The sequence below is a fragment of the Asparagus officinalis genome, chromosome 1, assembly GCF_001876935.1.
Source record: "Asparagus officinalis chromosome 1, Aspof.V1, whole genome shotgun sequence".
Lineage (NCBI taxonomy): Eukaryota > Viridiplantae > Streptophyta > Magnoliopsida > Asparagales > Asparagaceae > Asparagus > Asparagus officinalis.
In genome coordinates, this window is record NC_033794.1 from 92,895,878 (window position 1) to 92,898,169 (window position 2,292).

General features: G+C 34.9%; 1 protein-coding gene across 4 annotated transcripts in view; it reads right to left on the minus strand.

Annotated features, from left to right (window-relative positions):
- Positions 1–2,292, minus strand: part of LOC109828229 (heterogeneous nuclear ribonucleoprotein Q-like) — a 12,867-nt gene that overhangs the window by 3,892 nt on the left and 6,683 nt on the right. The window lies entirely within an intron of this gene.

Sequence of the window (2,292 nt, forward strand, 5' to 3'; positions counted from 1 at the left end):
TAAATACCAACAGGAGTTGCAATGTGGGAATATCAGTTCAAACCAAGCCATGGGATAAGCTCCAGAGGTTTCAAAGATGAAGAACTTCTATGGGATGATAGAGAGTCAATGCAATAAAGAGTGCGCAAGTCCAAAATGTACAATCACAAGGAAGATACTCAACAAGTGCAATGATATAAGAACAGAGTTTCATTTCCAATTTATATAATAGGCTGAAGCACAAAACATACTTGTCAGATATGATCTCATTATATTTCAATGCAACAAGGCAACAGAAAGGGAAAAGAACAGAATAAGTACAGAGTTGACTGGAAGTAAAATGAAAAACGGACAATTTAAAGAACAACTTCGTTAGTATGAGGCTAAGACTGCATGGTCTGTTTGTTCTAGTGCACAATGGATACTCAAGGAAGGTAAGTGGAAATTTGTTTGGCTGTTAATGAATACTAACTCAATATCAGATTTTGACTTACATATAGAGTGACAAATATCAACTCAATATTTGTCCGTTAATGAATGGAGTTATAAATGGAATTTTGTTTGGCTGTTAATGAATATTAACTCAACAATATTGAGGTACAAATTGAGTGATAAATATTAACTCAATATGAGATTTTGAACGCATCAGTTGTTCTGTTGTTACTTCACATAGTACTTGTTCCATAGTTGGGGCTTGGATTGAAACATACCACTGCACGTTAATAATGACACAGGATTAAACATCTTAACCACAAATATGTAGAGGCATGCGTCAACTGGCATATCTATAGGAGGCATGCTATATTAGAAACAGTCTTAAATGACTAGCAACTAAAGGTAACAAATACGAATAAATAACACTTCACGTCTATAGTGATAATGTGATTGTTTTTTTAACTTTTATTTGCCGAGAGAAGAAAATATGATAGGTAAAATTGGGACAAAGATCAAGCAAGTGGATCGATAGGGGAAAATACTTTGCAGTTTCTATTCAAGAAAATACAAGGGCTCAGATAAAGGATCTAAATCAAGGAGGGCTCAGATAAAGGATCTAAATCAAGGAACAGCCTTTGCTTCACCTTTATTGGAGTCAGTAGCGGAAGTTTGGACAGTTTACATAGTTTCAGATCGACATTATTAATAAATGGAGTAAGTCAAAATCTAATCACAAGGTTTTATTTATTGTTTCGTCTGCTTTTATCAAATAGAGCACAATCCCATCAATGCTGCTAACCACAGAATTTCTCCTCTACTAGTTGTTCCACACTATCATCTCGTACTGGAAGTTATGATCCAACATGTATCAGTTTGTTTAGGGTGAAAATGAACGACATGCTTAAAATCCAACATGATTCAACTATATGTATCAGAATCGACTGTTATGTCAAACCTCAAGAAAAAAACAAATTTGTTATGGAAAACTTGCACAGACATAAGACAAAGGGGCGGATACATAGTGTTGACTGGGGGTGCAGTGCCACCCCTAACAATCTATAAATTACATTTAAAGCCTTCTACAGTTTTGGTTCGCCACCCATAGTCTAAGAACATTTGCACCCCACTTTGAGTTTTCAAGTACATTTCACGGCTTTCCATCCATGAGCGGATAAGCAGCACAAAGACACAACCAAGAAGATTTGTAGTAAGCATTTACAAATTACTAGCACATTTTCATTCAACTCATTTGAAACTAGTAGCCTATTTTCATTAAGGTAAATTGATACTTATCGTTTGCTCTCCTGAGAAATCTTTTTGGACTCACCACCGATAAGACACAAACTTGCAAGGAAGTTAAGGATCGAAACAAATAATGTAATTAGTCTATGGAGAATTTGCTAGATGTTCACACAAACACAACAAAAAATGGATGTGCAGGTGTGGAAGATCTCAAAAAGAGAAAAGGAGGAGAAGGATATGGCATGTACAGAACGACACATAATCACACTTATACACATTAATAAGGACAGAGACATGCTGAAGTAAGAGAACGTGTAGCCTTCTTCCATACATTTTTACAATCGTTGTAGTTTATATGGAAGTTAATAACAAGAAAGCTTATCCTAAGTAGTGCAAAACACATTAAAAAAATATCCAGCAAGTGTCAAAAAGTGTATATAACTAAAAACTGATATAAGATTGCTGAAGCCTTAAGATATGTAACCTTAGTTCAGAGAATGTGAGAGAAGTTAGTTCATCATGTTTGGAAGTCTAACTAAGGGAGGAGAAGGGAAGAGAAAAAAATAGTTTCATAATCAAATCTGAGTTGTTGATCCACAGTGATAGAGAGCCAAATATTAGATCTTTTAAGTTTAC